Source organism: Erpetoichthys calabaricus, chromosome 13 (genome assembly GCF_900747795.2).
Source record: "Erpetoichthys calabaricus chromosome 13, fErpCal1.3, whole genome shotgun sequence".
Classification (NCBI taxonomy): Eukaryota; Metazoa; Chordata; class Cladistia; order Polypteriformes; family Polypteridae; genus Erpetoichthys; species Erpetoichthys calabaricus.
In genome coordinates this window covers 33,057,000-33,080,293 of record NC_041406.2, presented here as the reverse complement: position 1 = coordinate 33,080,293, position 23,294 = coordinate 33,057,000, and the positions used below count along the sequence as shown (strand labels likewise).

The window sequence follows — 23,294 nt, the reverse complement described above, 5'->3', positions numbered from 1 at the left end:
AATTAATGAATTGTTTGCATAAAAAATAAATTGGTATGAGAGAATAAATAAGATGAGAGGTTCTGCAGTGATGAGCTATTAGCCGCTGACAGCCTTGCATCATTATTCAGTGCTACATAAAACAGTGATGTGAAAGACTGATTAATTTATAGCATATTTATTTCTGTAGTAAAAAATACAAAGCTTTTGACCCTGTTAAGAAACTCGGAGGTCCCTATATAGTTTTTATAATTCTCTGCAGAACAATTAATTATTATAATGCATAATTAAAACTTTTAATTCAGTACTGCTGAAACTTATGTAGAATTAATCCATCTCCAGTCTCAATTATGAGGATAAACATCTGACAAACCTCACTTTCTAACATTATAAAGAAAAGTTTATAATAAAACAGATGCTGTTCCAGCAATGAGGTGATCCTGACATGATGAGGTGGCTTCACAAATGAGCAGCTCTCCGCTGACTTCTTCTGAACGTTAGAGTAATGAGGAGGGATGTTTTAGTCTCATAGCCAAAGTGCCGTGAAGGTGTTGGCCGCACCATATGCTCCAGCAAGATTTCTGAACGTCGGGAGATTGCAGATATAAAGTTTGTTTGGTCCAAGCTGCAGAGGCTGTAATCATCTTAAAAGCATTCGAGTTAATGGGCTGAAAAGAGATGTTGAGAGAGAGTTTAAGGTCTGACATGGGGAGCAGCCAAATAAGAAAATCAAAAGAATCCAGTAATTTAAAAGTTTATTTCCAACTGTAATGAATGTTGTTTTCGACTTTGCTTACTTCTGGGTCCATTCCTGAGCTGTTGTGTTGTACTTTTCCCTGTTTTGTAAATCCATGCAATCTCTGCCACTATAACATCACCTGGGTTTGAATTGTGTAATTGTGAACAAGTGGTCAAAAACAGTCAATGGAAGTGACTGCAGTGACCTTAAAATATCAAGACAGATACTGCTGGTACTGTAATACATGGAGGACACATTCTTCTTGTGAAAGCAATCTTAAATGGATAGTCTGTGGGAAAATGTATAGTAAAGAAGAACTCACCATCATGATATGCACTGTAGTTCGGTCCCGTAGGCGATTGTCTGGCTGTGCTCACTTACTTGTTTCTGACAATTATTCAGTCTAGGATTTAACTACTTGCAAGTTGCCAATGTCAAATTAGAGCATTAGAAAAACATAAGGAGTGGTCACCCCTAGACTTTCTCGTATACTCAAATAATGGGATTGATATTTGAGGAGTAAACCACAAGACAATGATTATATTTTTATATTATGTACATTAAAGAACCATCAACAACAAATCAAATCAAGTTAATTATATATTGAGCAATTATTATAAAAGTAAAGTTAAATAAATCGGACTTTGCAGCTGCATGAATAAAAAAGTACCACTTCTGGTTAGCAGAAATAGCTCAAACGTTGATAAAAATCTACGTTTTGTACTTAACACTTGTATGCAAAATTTGCTTGACCTAAGTGAAAGCGTACTCAAGTTATCATGTTTACATACACACACACACACACGCAGACACACAAACCTAATTCCAAAATTGGTATTTTCGGACTCGGGGAGGTCTAAAACATCGAGATTCATCAAAATCTCAAAATTTAATTTTTAGAAGATTTTTCATATACGAGAAAGTAAAAATGCATTACGAATAGGCCATTCAGCCCATTATATTCACTGAGAATATTCACTGTCCAGAATAAAATCAATTCAAGACCCGAAGGTCCCAAAACTCCTACTCCCTACCATACTATTTGGTATTTTATTCCATGTTTCTATGATTCATTGACAAGACATCAAGAAGTGAAGGGAGGGAAGTAAATACTGAGGAGCTGGCAAAAAATTAAATAAAGGTTCTTTAAATGTAGAAAGTGAAGTTTAATGTAGTGCAACATGCTACACAGAGGCAAACGGAGCATAAGTTATACTGTAAATGTATCATGGGCGACACTGTACTACAGGAAGAAATCCCCAAAAATAATTTAAAGGCAAAAACAGGTAAAACATCAAAATCATTTCGGTGAAGTGCAGATAAGAACAAAATGGCAAATAAAATGTAAAATTAAATTGTAAAAACTGTTGAATATAAATAAGGGGTGTTTTGCTCTGAGCTTGTGAGACGCCATCTAGAGTACTGTGTTTAGGGGCCTTGTTTATAAACCTTGTGTACACACAAAAAGTGGCGCGAAAACCGCATACGCCACTTCCCACTCAAACGTCGAGATTTATAAAATAAAACTTGACAGGGAATACGTGTATATTTACATGAACTCTGACCCGTTCGTATGCAACATTTCAGATAGAAATGACAACACCCTTGATCAAGCAAGGAAATGCAGCCAAACCAGCTAAATACCAGATCACACGTACAGTATAATAATCAATATCACAGAGCTGTTAATTATGATGTGTGCTGAAGTGACAAACATATCACACCTCAAAAACAAATATAATGCTCAGACTGTATTTTAGTTCCTTTTAAGAAGGGACAATGCTATGTATTTGCACTGAAGAACTTTTTCAGGTTTTTGTTGGTTTGGACATGTGCAGAGGAGAGATGCTGGGTAAATTGGGAAAAGGATGTTAACGATAGAAATTCCAGGCAAGAGGAAAAGAGGAAGGCCTAAGTGAAGGTTTATGGATGTGGTGAGAGAGGACATGCAGGTGATGGGTGTAACAGAACAAGATGCAGAGGACAGAAAGATATGGAAGAAGATGATCTGCTGTGGCAACCCCTAACGGAAGCAGCCGAAAGAAGAAGAAGAAGTTACGTTTATTTCGGCCACATGTTGTCACTTCTCTGGGAACTGACCAACAATTCAGGAATATCTCAGCCAAGCTTCACTCCATCACATTTCCTCTCCTTTTAAGCTTTTAACCAACCAGTGAGATACTGCATCCAGTTTTTGTATTTTGTGGGTGTAAAACATATAACATAACATATTCTTACCAACATCAAAAGTCAATTTTCAGCAGGGTCTGCTTTCCCAACATAATCGGATCACTTTAATGCGCTCATATTGTGATAAGGGCACCTAGCGAGAATGAAACTGCTTTTTTTCACCATAAATAGTTGCATTCTATTAACACACAAGTCATCCAAGACGTGACTGGCAAACATCATGTCTGCGTGTTAAAAAGTCTACGTTTTCACCCATTCACATTATAAAGAGGAGCCAGTGTTTCCAAAAGGCTTTTTATTTAGAGGATACAAATGCAAGGCTAGCGTGAATAAAAGGTGGAAATAGAAACTAATGCCTGCATTATTAAACGAAAACATAGTAGTGTGGATGTAGCCTAAATAAAGAGCATTAAATATCAAATCCAGGAAGCAATTGATTATCCAAGTAATCTTGGGAATAAACCACCAAGTCATTAAGTTAAAGCAGAAATCTTGATGACTTTCACAAATTCCCTGGATGACATATTGAGATAGTTTAGCTATTGGATAACCAAACAAGCTGCAAAAAATGAAATGTAAACTCATGAAAAATTTTTTTTTCAAGCCATTAAATCTCATTTTCCTTATTGTATGAATTACTAATTATGAAAATGTTTTATTTATGATTATTTAGTGTAATTGTTGTCTGCATGTTGATCTAGTTAAATTTTACACTGGATGCCCTTCCTGATGTAACCCTCCCCATTTATCTGGGCTTGGGACCAGCACGAAGAAACACACTGGTTTGTGCATCCCCTGTGGCTGGGTTGTGATTATTTAGTTTAATAATAATAATAATAATAATTCTTTACATTCATATAGCACTTTTCTCACAACTCAAGGCACTTCACATGGGGGGGGGGTATGGGGGGGTGGCACTTCAAACATTACCAATAAGCAGCATCTAACTAGAAGGTGCGACGGCAGCCATTTTTGCATCAGTATGCTCACCACACGTTAGCTGCTAGGTGGTGAAGTGGTGGGAGAAAGAGCTGGGGATGATTAGGGGGCTAGATTGACTAAGCCATGGAGGGCAATTTAGCCTGGACATCAGGATACACGTTACTCTTTACGAAGGATCTTTAATGACCAGAGAGAGTCAGGGCCTCAGTTTTATGTCTTATTTGAGAGTCTGCACCATTTTTACAGCACAATGTCCCAGTCACTGCACTGGGGCGTTGGGATCTACAAACAGACCACGGGGTAAGCACCCCCTGTTGGCCTCTCCAACACCTCTTACTTTAAGAAATCTTGCTCAGTAAAATTTGCTTACCCCATTGGCAGATTTTTTTGCCAAATAGAAGCTGAACAACTCTCATTTTAAGTGTTTTTATCTAGTTGTTGTATTGTACAGTATATGCATTTTTTGCAGTGTGGACTGAGTGGTCTCTTACTGGTAAGACCTTGTGAGTTGTTATATGTTAATGTGATTTCTAATCACCAAGAGATTTTTGAGCATAAACATTTACTCTTCAAACCTGCCTGGGATGAAGGCACCTAAAGCTAAAGAAAGAATAATAATCAGCAGGCTTAAAAAAACAAAAAAAAAAATAGTTGCCAAACTTAGAATGTGGCAGCATGGAAAAGACAGGTAACAACAAGGGAAGTGGAGGATTTGTTTCCAGTAATTATTATTTTTGCAGGATGAGTAGAAAACACCACAGAGCAGAATCAAGACTAGCAGCTCTCCCCCCCGTGATGCATACTCAGCAGGTTAAGTTGTTCAGCGAGGCTCACCTGCAGGGTAGACAGAGTTTCTTTCGTTCTGCTTTATTTTGGTGAATCCTGCAATGCATCATTTCCAGAATGTGTACGCGAGCCGCTTGCTACAGTAAAACGGGAAAAAAAAATCACTATGTTCTAATGATCCACCCATTCATCCATTTCATTTGGGCTGCTTTCCTTCGACAGGGTCATGACTTTCTAATGATAGCTTTCATTATCATTATAGCCATGCTTCCACTGCATTTTTCCAAGTTCTGCCGATCAAAGCTGAACTGGGAGAAAACTTATCAAATATGCATTCCCATGTCTCACATTTATGAATTATAGCTGACATAAGAAACAAACTACAAACCAACTGCACAGAAAAGTAAGCGGTATGTTGAGGTGTAGTGAATGGAAGTCTCTAATCTGCTCTTCCCTGAACAGGTATAAAATAAAACCAGACTACACATACAACCAAGACATTTTGTTTCTGGAACATTAAATCTACTGTAATTTGAAATCGATTTCTATGCACATTTATCAATAACTTCATCAAAGTCACTTTGTTTTATTGATAAAAGACATAAAAATTGTTTGCTAAAAATATAACATAAACAAAGCAATAAAATCTTTTGGCTCACACACATTTATCAGGATGATTTCAAATCAGTCAGAGTAACTCTGTAACCATCTTAATTCTGTTGAGCGCTGTTTGTTACCAAAGTATTACAATGAATAGTGAAATAGGTCTGTGCACTCAGGAGAAGTTGCGGAACTAAAATCATTCCAAGGAGGCCAAAAAATACACAAAACTGAAATTGCTTATTATACAAAAGTAATAATTCAGACGGATACAGGAAATTAAAAGCTAAAGAAACAGAACAACCAAAACCCTGTTGCCCCTTTGGACTTACACTCTTAAGAATAGTAGATCTTAAATGGCACTGTGTGGTGCTTTACTGGGTTGTGTGCTTCGTCACAGAACTATTGCTTGACAAAGCACGTTTCATTCTGGGGATGGTTCTTTGCATTTGAAGTTAGTTCTTTGTGATTTGAAAAACTTGATAATATGTAGGAAAAAAAACTCAAGTCTTTAGTATATGGTGGGCTACCTAGCAGGACACTAAGAAAACCTTAACATAGCCCGTGTGATCGTATGCAGCAAAAGTATTTTTAAAACCATGAGCTATTGGTATTTTGCAAATTTGTTATCATCTATTCATGGTTTTTTACTTTATTGAGCCTGTTACAGATCTAAATAAATAAACATTCCTTCTGAAAACCCCCATGTGGATTGGTCATTTGGGAACCAAAAAGGGTTCCCCTGTGGCATTGCTCTGAAGATCCACTCTGGCAGCTTTATTTTTAAGAGTGCACTTTAAGAGTGCACATACACAATGGCTGAAGGCGTATCTGTTTGCTAGGGTGGCTGATCCACTTTTCTGCTTAAAATGTACCTAAAAGGCCCCCTCCTGGTTCTCCCCATCTTACTTCTGCTAGTCAAAAGCCATTTTGACTCCTCACTACACTCTATGTCAAAGGTTATGCAAAAGGAGCTTTAATGCTACAGTTAAAAAGGAATGGCTTGTAAGTTCCTGCACCCATCTTTCTAGCACTACCCCTACTGGTCTCACATATCCCTACAACCCTGAACCCCAATTCTATATTAAATGACTAGGCAACCACAATGTCAGCTGTACACTATAAAAATGTAATTCAGAGTCAAGCGCAACATACAGGGCCTTCTGGATGCCACCTACCATCCAGGGGACTGCTACACGATTAAGGTAAATTAATACAAGGAATTTTTAAGGAGAATGACAAGAATAACACATGGCAAGAGCAAGAGTTTTACTGAACAGACAGCATGGGATCAGATGGGGAGGTTGTGTTTTAGTAATATGCAGGAATTCTATGAGGAAGCAATGAAGGATACAATCATAGTGGAGCATATATTATTTATTTTGACTTTCAGAAAGTTTTTGATAAGGTGCCACATGAGAGGTTGGGCATCAAACTAAAAGAGGTAGGAGTTCAGGGTGTTGCGTGTAAATGAGTGTAGAATTGGCTCAGACACAGGAAGCAGAGGGTGATGGTGTGAGGAACCTCATCAGAACTGGCTTAAATTAAGAGTGGTATTCCACAGGGGTCAGTGCTAGGGCTGCTGCTATTTTTATTTTACAAGGGTGGGCAAAAGTAGGTTTATACTTGTTCGTATGGAAAAAGACACAGAGGTTATGATTATTTCCATGGCTTTATTAACTCAATAGCTTTATTAACTCAAAAGAATGTCACAATGGCACAGTGTACTTAGGTACAATGTCATAAGTGCTCAAACTTCCAGACTCACATACTCACAATTGTAAACCTACATTTGTCCAACCCTGTATATAATATGATCTGGATAGGCACAGAAATAACAAGCTGGTTAGGACTGCAGATGATACCAAGCTATGTGGACTGAAAGATAATCAAATATCCTTTGAGTATTTACAGAGAGACTTGGACAGCATGCAGGCTCGGGCAGATTTGTGGTAAATGAAATATAATGCCAGTAATTGTTAAGTATTACATGTAGGAAGTAAATATTTTGATTTGAATACAAAATGGGAGGTATGAAGATTAAAGTACACCTTATGAGAAAGATTCAAGAGTCCTAGTGGACTCGACACTATCAGTCTCCAGACAGTGTTCATGGGCCATTAAGAAGGCTAACAGAATGTCAAGTTATATAGCATCTTGATGTGTAGAGTACAAGTCCAAGGAGGTTCTGCTCAAGCTTTATAACACACTGGTGAGGCCTCATCTGGAGTACTGTGTGCAGTTTTGATCTCCAGGCTATAAAAAGACATAGCAACACAAGAACAAGTCCAGAGAAGAACAACTAGGCTCATTCCAGGGCTACAGGGGATAAATTATGAGGAAAGATTGAAGGAGCTGAGCCTTTACAGTTTAAGCAAAATGAGATGAAGAGGTGACTGAAGTGTTTAAAATTATGAAGGGAATTTGTACAGTGAATTGAGACAGATACTTGAAGTTTATAAAACAACTAAAATTACATAAAAACATAACATAAAAATAACATTCCCAACCTCACTTAATTAAACTACAGGTTGCAGAGATGAAATAGGCCGATCACCCCAGCACTGTTATTTTTTTCTATTAACTAATATTTCCCAAAATATTATAAAAGAAGGTCTACTCTCTGCTCTGCTTATTGGTAATGTATTCCATATATCAATATTTCTTTCTATAAATCAATACTTTCTAAACTTAAAGCAACAGTTACCTTTACCTGTTTTATATTTGTACCCAATGTACTAGTTGAAAAGCTGTTATGTAAGAGTTACAGAGGTATGCTATTGGGTGGGGCCCCAACTTATGATGTATTAATGATGAAGCAATCCAAATGAAATAAAGATCATAGTATTTCTGGATAAATGTACGAACGGGTAAGGCGTGGAACTGGATGACCATGAGATCAGTGATGGCTATTCCCAGCAAGATGAGGCAACCTGTCACATGTCAGCTCGCAGCATGGCACAAATTGAATTGTTTTTTTGGCATTTCAAAGGGACTATGGCCACCTTGCTCCCCGAACCTGTCACCTCCAGATTTCTTCCTTTGGGGGTTACTGAAAGGAAAAGTGTACAATAATGAGTCTCGTAAACTGGAACAATTACAGCAAAACATTGAACAGGAAATTGCTACCATTACCTCTAAGATGCTTGCAGATACCTTTGCCAATATGGAATGCCATGTCGATCTGTGTTTGCAAGAAGAAGGTGACCATTTTGAACACCATATGTGATTGGATGGTTCACACATCTATTAAGGTATGCACTGTACTTATTTTGTTTCTATTGCTTCATTATTACGTGAGTAACACATCATAAGTTGCGGCCCTGCCCATTAGAATCTCCCTGTATATAAGAGCTGCCATCTGGAGCTGAACAAGCTTAAAACTGTGGAGATGACAGTGGACTTCAGGAGGAGCCCCCCAGTGCTGCCCCCTCTCACACTACTCAACAGCATTGTGTCTGCTGTGGAAAACTTTAGGTTTCTGGGATCCACAATTTCCCAGGACCTAAAGTGGGAAATAAACATAAACACAATTGTTAAAAAGGCCCAGCAGAGGTTGTACTTCCTGCGCCAGCTCAGGAAGTTCAACCTGCCTCAGAAGCTGCTCATCCAATTTTACTCTGCAGTAATCCAGTCTGTTCTCTGTTCATCTATCACAGTCTGGTTTGGCTCAGCCACAAAACAGGACAGGAACAGACTTCAACGGACAGTCAGGATTGCAGAAAAAATCATTGGTGTTGATCTGCCCTCCATTCAAGACTTATACAGATCTCGAGTCAGGAAACGGGCAGAAAACATCATTGCAGACCCATCACACCCTGGTTACAACCTTTTTCAACTTCTTCCCTCTGGTAGGCGCTACAGAGCACTGTACTCCAAAACTACCAGACATGTGAACAGTTTCTTTCCTCAGGCCATCACTCTCATGAACACTTAAGTCAATCTCACGGCATCAGGGACAATACTAGGTAAAACCGGAGTCCAATTCCTTGTATGTGTACATATACTTGGCCAATAAAGCTGATTCTGATTCTGATTCTGATCCACATTCCTTATATCTACATAACTTTTAAACTCTTCTGTCTTGTATCCTCTTTATCTCCAGCTACCCAAGCTGAAAAGGCTCGTCTCCTTCTAGCCTACCACATAGCTCATTCTCAATCCTAGAAGCAACCTACACCAGTAGATCTTTGATGGACTTTTTCCTTCACCATTAAGCCTGGTTTATGCCCACTGCGTGAAGCTGGTGTGTGCAGTAAGTGACCAAACACGTTTATACTTATTGTGACCTGTTTAGTCAGCATGTTGATAGACTCCTAGTCAGTAAGTGACAGGGTTTGGTCAGTCTTTCATAGCTAATAATGTCACAGGAGAGGATGCAAGCTTCTGCTGATGGAAGAAGAGTTGTGCCCACTTTTACTAACACTTAAGGGGAAGAAAAGGAGAAGGTGGAATGTCAGACCTACTGACCAAAAGTGGTGAAGGAAAGGAGAGTTGTAATGTTCTTGGGAGTGGAGGCCTACATGATGACCAGATGAATTTCAAATGTTGCATTTTCATGACCTGATGCATCATATTGAACCCTTTGTTTGTAATTCTGGCACCCGCGTAACCTAGAAATTCACCATTTTGGATAAACGGCTGCCATGTTTGCAACACTGTGCAGTTAGAGAAATGAGGAGTGTCTCCAAATCTGATGTAATTTTTGCAATGCAGTCCTTGTGTGCACAGACAGGTTAAGTACAAATTAGGCTTTATCTGCCTCTTTTAATATGGAGACCAAACCAGATCTCACCTCGGTGTTATTCAATTTAAAACAGGTCCTCTCTTGATTTTTCTTTCACACTGTGGTCTGCTCAGAGAGTAGTGACAAGTTCAAAAAGATTCCATATCTTCATTATAAACCTTACTTTCCTTCACCAAACTCTGAAACCTAATTGCTGTTTATTTAATGTTTTTGCTTTCTGTATGTAAGACTTTACATTTATTTATATTAAATTTGAGTTGATTTTGCCCAAACACACATTTTGCCAAGGTTCATCAAAAGTGATTTTGCCAGCTCCAGGATATTTGCTAATCCACCTACTTTAGTATGAGCTCCTGCATTTACCAGTTTACTGTTGCTATATTTTTTATCTACATCATCTCTTGTCAGGGCCTACTTTTAACCTTAAAGCTTTTCAGTTCTTAAAGCAATTCTTCACCCACGTGCACACTATTTTTTGAATTTTAATGTTTTGGAGTTTCATCACTAGCCTCTCATGGGGTACTTGATCAAAAGCTTTTTGAATGTCAAGGTCAATAATATAGTAGTCCCCACTATAATCAATCGTTTTCGTTGCCTCTTCATTAAACTCCAACATATAATATCTATCTAAACTCCTGTTAACAACTAACGTCCACACCTCTGCTGAGTAGCTAGTTCTTAGTTTTGTTTTATATATCTACTTCTGTCAAATTTGTAAAGTAGCTACTATATAGTTAGCACTTCTGGCCTGATCATCCTTGTAAATGTGTCTGCCTTATTCTCCTGAGATGCGGATGCCATCATTAAGCAGCATAATTAACATTAAAATCTGCCAAAGACACAAAATACTGAGTGAGTGACAAGAAAGCTGGATACATTTTAATAATGTTATTCCTGGCCTGTTGTAACCAAAAGTCTCTTAAATGAATAAAGATCTGATGTACTTCAATGCTGATCCAAGAAAGGCCACTCTGGGAATAGCATTCCCTTGCATTTATCCCTTTGGTAAGTTAATAATACAAGTGTGGCATTGGATTGATTAGTGATGATAGTATCTAAATGGCACAGTCTTTTTATATTTTAATGGACTTGATAGGGGTCACACTGAGTCACCAAGGCTAGCCATTCTGTGAACCCGCAGCCTTGGTTCAGTTCTCACGCCTGGTCACCACCTGTATAGAGTTTGCATGTTCTCCCGATGTACAAATGGGATTTTTCTAGGCACTCAGGATCCCCACCATGTGTGTGGAAGAGTGGTCCTTGCAATAGACCGGCCTCCTGACTAGTAGTGGTTGCTACCTTGTACCCAGTGCTCCCTAACCCTGAAATAGATCAAGCAGGCTTGATAGTAGGTCATGGCATTGCCTGTACAGGGGACGCATTAAACGTTTCAGCTGACAGATGTCAGGTGAAAGTCTTTTAGTCAGTACAGTGCATGCTGGGAAAGCTGGAAAAAAACAGGATTCTAAAATGTTTTGCTTAGTTAGCTTTGAGCTCCAGAGAAAAAAAAAAATTGTGCTGGGGGTAGAAATGTCACAAGCCACCTGCAGAGGCGGATGTCCTGCTAGTAGTCAGGAACAACCAGGATCAAAGGTATCAGAGAGAGTCAGCATAAGACTGGCAGATGTTAAAAGCAGGTTGATTTATTTAAAACAGCAATACACATTGTTTGTGATGTAAAATTATTTATTGTAAAAGATGAAAGATTGACCAAAAATTCCAATTGCTGAGCCACCACACTGCTCTTCAGTTGGCCAGCACTGCTCTCATAAAGCACCCTTGCTTTACTCTGTGGGTCGATTAACTCCATTCTATGGCAGTCGCCACCTTTATAAAAGGGAAGCTCTTTCTCACTCACTTCTCCTACCTTGGCTTCTACCAGTCACCCAGGTGGGAAACGGATTCCATCTTAACACTGCCCGCAGTACTGCAGCTATTAAACAAAACAACACATTATTAAATACAACTATTAAACAAAAGACACACACATAAAATCACTTCAACAAAAAAGACTAAACAATCACTAACCAAAAAGTTAAAATGAAATCGGACTTCCTTAAACCAGTGCTCCCCCAAAAAAGTGAGTCCGTCTATCAGCTTGACGGGCATCGGTTTTAAACTTAGGTAAGGTTGCCTTTATGTGCCTGCAATGAAAGAAATGTGCAGGTCAGGCCATCTTAACAGCATCACTGCCTGCCAGGTAAAGCAGTGCGCTTGATAGCAAAACAGAAACACACATAGGCATCAGAAACACCGTAGGGCCCCCAGCCAGTGCCCTATGTGCACAACAAGCTAGAAACGGCACACACAGACTGTCTGAAGGTAATCAGTATGGTGTCAAGTAAATTCTAATGCTTCAACCAACAAAGGCTTTATTATTGACAGGGACACACTCACGCATGGCAGCAAGTGCTAACCCACATTTCTTTAAAAAAAATGCTGTTCGGTCGGCAATCCAGTCTGGAAAGTTTGTGAGTGTCTTGGCATCGCATTGCATGCAGCATTTGTTTCTGTAAAAAGAATGGCTTCTGGAAAGCAACTAAGTGGACAAAGCAAACCCTAAAAGGCCTAAAAGGGGTGTAAAGAAAATAAAACTCTTAGATTTTTTGAAAAGTGGTATGTCGCTTGCCAGAGTCATTGTTCCCTAAACAATACAGTATCTAGAGATGATTTGAAGTATACAATATGATGCACATAGGTTATATGCAAATGCCACATCATTTTATATTAGGAACTTGTGCACCCGTGGAGGGTCCTGGAACTGATCCCCTGCAGATACGGAGGGTCGACTGTACACTGTATTTATGAATATGGTAAGTCTTCTCTCCAGCACACACACTCACACACGCAGACAACAGAATTTATAACACTAAAGTGTTCACGGAAAATTCCAGCTAACTTTGCCTGACTATGCTTGCTGCTCTTAAAACCAGAATGAGAATCATTTACTGTGCTTGGCGTTACTTTTTCCTGTGCCACCCTGTGCGTTATTTATTAATTTACTTTCCAAAGCCAGTAAATTCTAAAGCCTATGGTGTCAGCATCAAGCACAACTAACCCAGGATGGAATGCCAGTCCATTACAGTGCACACTCCTACACCCCAAGTCAATTTAGGACCACCGGCCAACACAACCCACAGCATTGGTGTAATGTAGGAGTTAGCTGCATGACATGGAAAAAAAAACATAAGAACACAAGTACAGTCGAGTCCATTGTGAGATCTGCTCTGAGGACTTTGGAGCTTTAAGGCAGCAGTAATAAGCATCGTTCCACCATTCTGCAGTGTTTGTTTGGTCTTTCTCGATTAAGAGAAACTGAAATTCACTTTTACAGATAATAATACCCCTGTCTCCAAAGCAATTCTATTTCTGGGTCACCAATAACAGAAAAATGATCAGTGAAAGATACAAAAATCAATATGCCAATAACAGGTAAGTTGTGACCTTCTTCAGTATGTGACTCTTTCTCAGCCCAGAGTACACAAATGTAATTGAAAAGTCCCCATTCTTGGATTACCGATTTATTAGAGTCAAAGATGTGTGGCACACATCTTCAAGGGAAAGCTTAGCTCACTATTGGATAAGCCTCGTCGCAAAGCTGACAGTTAAAAAAATTACGTTCAGTTAGTTGAAATTACCCAAGCTGAATCTAATTGTTGTGTCCTCGACATGTGATCCTGTGACACATTCAGGGTCCCTGTTATGAATTCCCAACCCGTGCCATCATTTTATGTTCCTTACCCTTGACTAGATTAATGGACATTCATTAGGGTCTAATATCTTGTGTTCCTGGCTAAATGCCTTTTCTGCTTCAAACAGCTGCCCGCTAATCCAATGCCATCATGCTTAGAGATGGTCAGGTAATGTGCCCTCACCTATCAGGAGGCCTGGCCTTCTACAGATTTGGCCACACAGTCATTATTCAGAAGCAGAGCTTCATCATTTAGCGCCCGTCTCCTCTGATAACACATTTCCACTCACGTATTGTAAGGGTCACCTATAAAATGCTCTCAGGGGTCTCCTACATGCCAATTCTCAGAAAGAAAAAGCTTCTTTTTTTTTTTTAAATAGTCCTGTTGCCTCAACTTAGGTGAGACTGAGATGTGATAAATTAAAATAAACCCAAGCTGCCAAGTAACTATAGAAACATTCTGAAAACCCTTCAAACTGTTCCCCCGATGAGTTTATTTAATGTGGACTGCGTAACACAATCTTATCACACATTTCTTTAATTCTTTGAAGTTGGCCAGAGCTGTTCAAAAGCAGACTGAGGCTTAATAAAAGAAACATCCATTTCTTCATTTTTAGTCAATGTCATGTTTTAACTCAAGCTTTGCTTTGAGCTTCAATCTTTTTCTGGTTATTTGTAGCCAATTATGGTCTTTAATTGTTAAGAGCCCTTCATATGAAACTGTTAAATAGTCGGAAATCACCTGAAGAGCTTCAAGTGAATAAAGACCAACTCCATAGAGGTCAGTGTTCTGGTGCTGAGCTTACTGCTGCCCGTTTATGAGCCAAGGGTTCAAATTTGACTTCATTTTCTGGGTATGATTTTGCTACTATTTAAAGAATCTTTTGGTTAAAGTTATAAAGTTTACATTTAAAAAATTGAGATGTACAACTGCATTGTTTTTTTTATTGAATTATTAAGAATTTATGATTTTGGCTCCTTCTTTTTAATATTGAGTTTTGTAATTGTCCTTAGTTTTTCTTATCTATTCCTGTTTTGGATTTTTAAAATTTGTTTTCTTAAATTGTTCTGTTAATCTTTTAACTTTTCTGTTAGCCTTTTTACGGCTGGGGTATTTTTTAGGGTTTTGGCCTTCTTCTTCAAGCTTGTGAGCTCAGTTTTGTGTGTAATGTAGCAGTATAGCAGTATACAGTGTACCATTGTAACAGCCTACAGTATACAATTAATAGTAATAAATATTATAGGGGCAAACATCAAAACCAGTAATGGTCATTATAAACAGTATCTTTCATGGTGACAGACTCAGCGTTTCAAATATTAGCAACTTAATCCTGACTGAGGTCACTGATATAGAGTACCCTGGAAATACTGGGCTCAGGAGAGCCACTTATTGTCATATTTTCTTGTGTCTACATGTGTTTTTCTTAGTAATTTTCGGTTTTTATATATAGATATATACGGGTGGCCGGGGCCCATGGCTGGCCGGGACGCCCCTTCTACATATGTTCCGGCGGGAGCAACCATGGGTTCCTCAGTACCTCCCCCGGGATGCTTGGTGGCAGCCTCCCTGGCTGTCGATGATGCCTCAGTTTCCCGCAGGGCTCCATGGGAGATGGAGTTCTCCACAGCCCTGTTGGGATCTGGGGTGGCTGCCAGGGGGTGCTGCATGGGTCCCTGAGCCGGCTGGGAAAACTATACAGCTCCGCCCGGAAGTGCTATCAGAAACAGGTGATCAAGCACCGGGTGGGGTATAAAAGGGCCAGCAACCACCACTCAGGAGCCAGAATCGGGAGGAAGAGGACGAGGTTACCAGGGAGGAGTGGTGGTGCCAAACAGGAGTGTATTTGTGGTTTTGATAAGTGCTTTTGGGACTGTGTTGTGGCTGGGGGGGTTCACGGGGAAGACGTGCCACCCAGCTGAAGAAAAATAAAAGTCCTTTGTGCTTTTACATGTGCCTCAGTATGAGTCTGTTTCGGGTCGGGCACTATACAGCGGCCTATCACAATTTATAGAGAATTTAATTGTGTAATTAGTTTTGCATTTTGAATTGAAATTAAATACAGTGTTCTTACTCTCATGAGTTTTGGTATTTACGCGACAACTTCAGTCGCACATGTGATCTCATTTAACTGGCTTGTTTTGAGACCACATGTATTTATTGATAATGTGCCACTACTGTTAAAATGGCCACAGCAGAAATTAGAAAGACCAGAAAATGGAACCAAAAGATCAAAGTCTAAACATGCAAAAAAGCTGGTAGCTTGAAAAATCAGTTAACCAAAGAAACAAAGGCAAGACACAACTCGGAGTCAAAACGAATGTGAGACAAATTTGAAAATCAAAATTGAAGGATTACTATTTAGGAAAATATTGTACGTAAATTTGCCCACAAAGACGATGCTGACTTCTAAATAGACATTAAATTTGCCTTCTTAGTCAAAATGAAACAAGTAATAAAATACAAAAAATATATCCCTTGTGAAATGATTCACTTGTGTAAAAATCATAACAGATAGATGATGCTATATTTGTTCCCAAGAGGAAAATACATTTTTGTAAATATCATAATAAGAACACACAACCTCACTAAACATATTGAGACATCAAGCTTGGATAATAGAGAGCTGCTGCTGTCAATAACAGGCCTGTAGGTGGCAGTTAGATGAAGTCAGACCTACTCAGATTGTACCACAGGTTTATATTTAAAGTTATTGACATTTGAATAGAGCAGGTCCAGCTTGGATTGAACATGCTGATGGACTTCTGTTTCCTTGTTTGAAGTCACCAGCATTCAGAATGATTCATCATTAAGATACTGGTACAAAGTGAATTATTTCTGCTACTGAGTCAGCCAGAATGATATACGTAGCTTATTTCTATGGGCAGTAATGTGGACAAACTCAATCTGTATTTTAATGTTTGGATCACATATTTAGTTTTAATTGTACTGCTCTCCCTTTCTTACCATTGCTCATTCACACACAGTAAATCTCCAGTCCCCTCCCTGCTTTTTCCACTCTGTCTGATGAAATCCACCCAGCATTAAATAGTTTAAGCCAGTAGTCCGCAGTACTCAAAATGTCACAGTACCTGAACTTCCCATAGCTAGCTGTGAGATTTAACAGTTCACACAACTTATATAAAAGCAATCAAACATTTCTCATTATATGGAGTTAGACCAGGTCTGAATCCTTTCCACCTTACTTTTACTTACTTTAATCTTTGCTCTAGATCTTCACCCCTTTCACCCTCAGATAAGCTTGTAATGTTTATCCTCATTTGGACTAGCAGCTCCTCTGATAGGGTGGAACGGAGCTCCTCCTGAACATGGAGATATTTCATATATCCCACTTTATGTTCGACAGAGTCTTTTACATTCTCAGATGTTATAGATGTAGGTAGCCATCAGAAACTTTACTCTCTCCTTATGACATCTTTAAGTTCACAGCTTGTCTGAAAGCCGACATACGGGTCTACATTGGCAAGTTAATCTCTTCAAGTTAATTTAAAAATTAAGTTAAAAATTTATAGTAACAAGACAGAGGCTAAATCTTAAAATTATTAATTAATAATATTAAAAACAGTAATAACTGTACAAAATAATTATAAAAAGAGAGCTTCTGTAAAGACAGCCGTGTGGTGGTGGAACCCGAAAGTTATAGATAAGGACTAAAAGATGAATATGGTAAAGAACAAGCCAATGTGAAAGCCAAATGTCAAACTGATCTGTCATCAAAATTTAAATTGCTAACCAGAACTTGAAGACCTAAAAGAAAAGCTAAGAATTTTAAAGCATTAGGACAAATATCACAAGATTTTAGTCGGCACACTACATAGGAATAATCCGTCAATCTCAAATACTGTGGAAATACACTTGCCAACTTGTATAAGGTCACTTTGGTGACATCACACATGTCATCTATTCTAAGGAACTCAGGGAATGATTGCCATGGGAACACCTGACGCTTTTGCTCTGAAATAGTGGCGTCCACAGCAAAACAAAGATGACATTGTGACACAACATTAAATGTTGTAAATTTTTTTAAATTACAATAAAATGAAAAATTAACATTATTTTTGGAATCCTTGAATACCTCCAGTATACCCCCATTTAGACACATGCATTTCAAATATTCTTTCAAGGAAACTCAAAAAAATAAACCAAAACCTTGGATCACAACAGCCACAGGACGCGATGTATAAATAACATAATGTGCCCACTTTCAGTTACCCCTCAGGGGATGTAAAATCCTTTTTTCTCTTTAGGGCTCCTTTCAGCCCGTGCCACCTTCAAACAATGGTATTTGCCCTTTTGTTCTCATTTTGTCTTCTGGTATTTTGACTTTTGCAATTCCTCTCTGACTTTGGTTCTTCACTTGCTAATCATCTCCTGGTCCTTTTCACTCTCAAAAGGTCCTTGGACACCTTGCATGTCCTTAACACTTATCAGCATATCAATGAGAGATAAGAGAGCTTGCTCAAGCACATGCACTGGAAGGAGGAAAGCAATATGACAGGAGGAAACTTTTAATGCAAACATGTTGAGTTCACATGTTCACCCAGCAGAAAGCATTCCACCGCAGGAAGGTTGTAGGCAGAACAACAACAACAACAACATTTATTTATATAGCACATTTTCATACAAAAAGTAGCTCAAAGTGCTTTACATAATGAAGAAAAGAAGAATAAAAGACAAAAAAGAAATTAAAATAAGACAACCTTAGTTAACATAATAAGGAGTAAGGTCCGATGGCCAGGGTGGACAGAAAAAACAAAAAAAAACTCCAGCAAAAAAAGCAAACCTTTTCCTGAACATAAATTCATATAAAGTACAATTTAACTTTGAAGAACTTCCCTTAATTTCTCCATTTTTTGTACGCATAATGAATCTTTTGTTGCTCCTACGCAACTCCAAATGACCTGTTTACTGTTTGGATGGAGTCTTGCCTGGATGTTCTTCTCGTGCAGTCCTGTGATTTTTGTAAAACTATTTTCTTGTTTTAAGATGTATGCGCTGAGGTTAAATATTGGTCTTCCTATTTCAAGATGAGCTAACTTGTTTCAAGTAATGGGGTAATCATTCTCCACTGGTATTAAGAATTTTCCACTTATATTAGTGATTTATTCGCTTGTTCCTTGGCCTTCATTTTTCAGTGTGCTAAAATTAAAAATGCAAAATTATTTTCTAATATTCAGTGTATTTCACCCTATAGAAAGTCTAATCTGAAGTAATTTGTTCTAAAAAAACCCAGCATTTTCTACTTATTTCAAACCTTTGAACACCTTTCAGAGCTTTCTTATTTCTAGACTGGACCTAACTTATTTTAAGATATCTTGGCAAGTAAAATAATCTTGCTGCATGGACAGATAATTTCACTAACATTGAGTCATTTTCTCCTGAAATTCAGTTTTTAGATCTTATTTTTTTAGCTAAGCTTTTTTGCAGTGCACCTAAGCGAACTCAGATACTGCCAGTTGAGAAAAGTGGACATTAACATAAAAATTCCCAGTACTTATTAATGGTGGTTGTCCAGTTGTTCTGAAGGGCAACATACAAAAAAACTAAAAAGTGAAAGCGTAAACCTAACAAAAAGTGAGAGCGCACCCTTCAGAGCCCCTGTGCTAATCATATGATTCCTGATGCCACCATGTAAGGCCCCCCTCCAAGGATTTAATGGAATAAACTGGTCATAGTAGTGATGGCATTAAGAAGAAACAAGTTTATTTGAATCCATTTTGTCAACTGCTTGTCAAGCCATGGCATCTGCAGAGTCCACACAACTTTTTCTCCACAGGAAATTCTCGGTCATGCAGTGTGGCATGTCGTCCCATAAAGTGCAGCTGGCACAACGAGCCCTGTTTGGAATGCAGACTAGAGCAACTTTATTTGAAACAGTAAAACAATGATAATTTACTAACAAAGTCCAAAATCAAAAGAAAATGCAGAAAGTCATACATTGTGAGACTAAAGTCAGGCTAATGGCATCCAGAACGCATAATATAAAATTATAGTTCAAAGGTCTTACATTGAATAGCAAAAAACAATGACAACTATGCTAGAAAAAAAATCCAAAACCCCAAAAGGCAAACAAAAAGGCACAGGTACTTGAATGACAAACTTTGCAAACGTCTGAGTTCCCCTTTTTGTTTCCCTTGCCCCTCCCAATCATGTGACTGCCCAGTAATTAGTGTTGCCCAGCATCAGATAGAGATAGGAGGAGCCACGTTGTGATTAGAAGGCCAAAGAAAAGGCCAGCCTATTCCTGACCCATTTAGACATTGCTTTTAACTGTAATTTGGATGCCACCACCTGATTTCATTAACTTCTAGCATGGAGGTGGGTTCAAACTCATTGGAAGTCTTGGAAACATTTCCTGCAGATCAAGAACATCCCTACATTTGCAATATGGACACAAGGCAAAAGCTCCAGCTAGTGGCCACTGGTGTCCCTGCATCCTACTGACAGGTTGCCTGACCCTCTACCAAAGAAAGGAAGACCTCTCAAGTGCTAAACATTTTGTCCTCCAGCATCCTGGGACAGCACAACATGTTACTGTCCAGGTTGCCCGTCATTTCTATATGTGCTGGTATCCTTGTTTGACCCCATTTTAGTGCATAATAATAATAATAATCTTTACATTTATATAGCGCTTTTCTCACTACTCAAAGCACTCTCCGCACAGAACACATGCATTTCAAATATTCTTTCAAGGGAACTCAAAAAAATACACCAAAACCTCGGATCACAACAGCCACAGGACGCGATGTATAAATATCATAATGTGCCCACTTTCAGTTACCCCTCGGGGGATGTAAAATCCCTTTTTCTCTTTAGTATCCTTGTTTGACCCCATTTTAGTGCATAATAATAATAATAATCTTTACATTTATATAGCGCTTTTCTCACTACTCAAAGCACTCTCCGCACAGGGAGGACCCAGAAAGCTCTCCTTACTGCATACCCCCACAGGGTGTAACACACCGAGCAGTTTCCATATGCATGGTAAGTTTTAAAGTCTGTGCCCGTGCATTTTCTATTAACTTGTGGACTCCCACCCCTTGTTCCATACCACCACCTTCAGCATGTGGTTCCTATCCTGATTGGATTTCTTACTACAGCAGCCATTACTTATACTCTGATGGCCTTCAAGCAGGCATGTGTTTTTGGATGTAATACTATTAAGTGTTTAGGGATTACATTCTGTGACTATGGAAGATAACAACACACATGACAACCAATCAGAGGCAAATTGATTTTGGCAAATGAAAAGAAAGCAGAGTGTTTTACACAATCATGACAGCACTGTAAAAGCAACCGAAGCAGTCAGAGTTAGTGGAGTGATATGTTTAGTTTAGCCAATCATGCATGCAGCCATCATCCAGCTAGGTTCTGACCCACCTGCTCCAGTTTACAATTGGAGTGGAGTCTGGTCAGTCTCTCTTTGTCTTGGTTCTCAAGTTAGATTCACTTATGTTCCAAGGACATGTGTTTTGGGGTGATTTTGGGCCACTTTAGTTTGGTCAAGCGGGAGTGAGTAGAATTACGTCCCTGTCTGTGCTTTGGTGATCAAATGAATTGTGTCTGATGATGCTGGGATAGCCTTTGGTGCTTTGACACCCTATAGCTGGGTTATGTGGGTCTGAAAATGAAGGAATTTAATTTCTTGGATTTTTGTCAAATGGTAAACAAGTAAGGAAAAAAGTAGTTTATGAAAGGGCAGGATGTAGAGAAAAGCCAAGCAAAATGACACCTTTTATTGGCTAACTAGAAAGATTACAATATGCAAGCTTTCGAGGCAACTCAGGCCCCTTCTTCAGGCAAGATGTAATCTTTTGTAATCTTTCTAGTTAGCCAATAAAAGGTGTCATTATGCTTGGCTTTTCTCTACATTCATAATGGCTAACACGGTACAACACCCTAGTACTAAAGGGCAGGATAAAATTTAGGCAGAGTTAAAAAAAAAAAAACAAAGGCAGAAAAAACAAGCAAAGAGGGGTAAGCAAACAAATTACTAGAAAGTGGCAGTAGACCTAAAAAGATGGACAGCAGAATGCAAAGCAATACTAGAATTAGACTAGTAAATTAAATTAACAGATACTGTAAGACACAAGAAGAACAAACTGTGTTCCAGAGCAATTCAAAGATTCACAAGCGTTACATTTTGATCAGAATACTTTTAGGCTATATTTTACCTCGCATTTCATTTTAATGACTTAAAAAGATAATGCCCATTAAGTGTTCAGATTTTAAGGCTGCACTGGTTTGCTAAGAAAGTTACACCTCTCATGTTTGTGTTCTTATACTTGTGAAAATGCTTTGGAAAAATGGGCCTGCTTGAAATGAAGAAAATAATGTTTGGGAGCATGCAAATAAATCTTTCATTTATTGGAAGAAAATAAGATTTATCTGAAGCAAATAGCTTGCCCTCAGTGTTGTAATAGCAAGCATTCTCTAGTATCACAGACATGTAGTATATGTACATTTTATAAACCGTCAGAGTTATAAGACTAGAGCACTGGGCTTCCAACAGGAAAATGTTTTAGCTGGGATGCCAGTCAGTTAAATACTATATTAGAATACATTATTTATCTATCTATTTCCTAACCCAGTTATTTAGGACAGGGGCAATTCTTGCCTATCCCAACAATCATAGAATGCAAGGCAGGAACAACATCTGGGCAGAACACCAGCCATTCCAGGGCAAGAAACACACGGGCAATTTGGCATCGGCAGTCCACTTAAGCTGCACGTCTTATGGATAGTGTGAGGAAATCTATCTGGACACTAGGCCACCGTGCTGCCCTGCATTATATTATATTATATTATATTATATTATATTATATTATATTATATTATATTATATTATATTATATTATATTATTATGATACATGCAAGCCTAAGAAGCATATTGAGTGCTTAGGAATTATGGAATCAGAGAGTGGGGAAACATTGGTGGTATTAACTGTTCCCGCTTTACTCCTAGACCAGACAAATTCATTCAGTGGGACCACTGATGTCATTTCCTCTTCCAGCATAGAAATTATGCCTATTTTACTCCAGCCCTATATAAGCATGAGTTAAACAGGAAGTCAAGGTTCATCCTCAAACCTGTCTCTGAAAGTGATGGTTTGAAGTCCCAGGAGGAGAAACTCTGTGAGCTGATAAAGCCATTATTTTCAACTATATAAACACTGTATTTCTCCTATTCTAACATATAATTAAATGGGGCTTTGCCACAGACACTAAGACTTTATCATGGTTTACAATTCTAATAATATAATATAATATAATATAATCTATATACAGTATATAAAAGCCAAATAGCACTGACTCACTCATCACGAAATCTCCCGAACCATGAGGACTTGGGACTTGAAATTTGGAATGTAGGTTACCCTTGGCCCACAGGTGCTCACTAAGAAACGGTTTTAAAAATTTCGTGGTCCAAGCGTGAAATTTCTTATAGTTTTTTAGACCCCTTTGTATGTCTGTCTGCTTTTCACGAGAGAACTACTTAACGGATTTAAATTGTTTTTTTTTCTATAATTTGCTTGAACATTCTGTTGATTTTGCGACTTTCTCATTGCACTAACTATCATAGTTGACTTACGGTACTGA

At 38.5% G+C, this 23,294-nt stretch overlaps 1 pseudogene; it reads right to left on the bottom strand.

Annotated features, from left to right (window-relative positions):
* Positions 1 to 772: 772 nt before the first annotated feature.
* On the bottom strand, positions 773 to 8,414 carry LOC114664108 (ubiquitin-conjugating enzyme E2 D2-like; annotated as a pseudogene).
* Between the last annotated feature and the right edge of the window lie 14,880 nt (positions 8,415 to 23,294).